Raw genomic sequence first — 714 nt, 5'->3', positions numbered from 1 at the left:
GGGTCTTTGCGCGACGCACGTCCTAAAACACACACAGGCCGCCGTGATTGGCTGGAGCACACGTGCCTGCTGAAAGAGGGATGCTGTGATTGGCTGGGGCGGACATTCCTGCTGTAGAAGGGACGCTGTGATTGGCTGGGGCGGACATTTCTGCTGTAGAAGGGACGCTGTGATTGGCTGGAGCAGACATTCCTGTTGGAGGAGGGACGGTGTGATTGGCTGGGGTGGACATGCCTGCTGTAGAAGAGACGCTGTGATTGGCTGGAGCGGACAGGAGGAGGGACGCTGTGACTGGCTGGGGCGGACATTTCTGCTGTAGAAGGGACGCTGTGATTGGCTGGGGCGGACATTCCTGCTGTAGAAGGGACGCTGTGATTGGCTGGAGCGGACATTCCTGTTGGAGGAGGGACGGTGTGATCGGCAGGGGCGGACAGGAGGAGGGACGCTATGATTGGCTGCAGCGGACATTCCTGCTGGAGGAGGGACACCGTGATTGGCTGAAGCGGACATTCCTGCTGGAGGAGGGACACCGTGATTGGCTGGAGCGGACATTCCTGCTGGAGGAGGGACGCCCCGACCCCGCCACGGACCTGTAGGCACCGCGGGACACGTGGGCTGCAAACACCGCCCCCAACTCCCGCAGGGACCCGGTTACCCTGCGTCAGGGGAGGGGCCGGCGTCCTGACCAGGCCGGGGGACATGAAGCCCCAACAG

This window comes from Callithrix jacchus, chromosome X (assembly GCF_049354715.1).
Source record: "Callithrix jacchus isolate 240 chromosome X, calJac240_pri, whole genome shotgun sequence".
NCBI classification, from domain to species: Eukaryota; Metazoa; Chordata; class Mammalia; order Primates; family Cebidae; genus Callithrix; species Callithrix jacchus.
Note: the sequence above shows the minus strand (reverse complement) of the source record.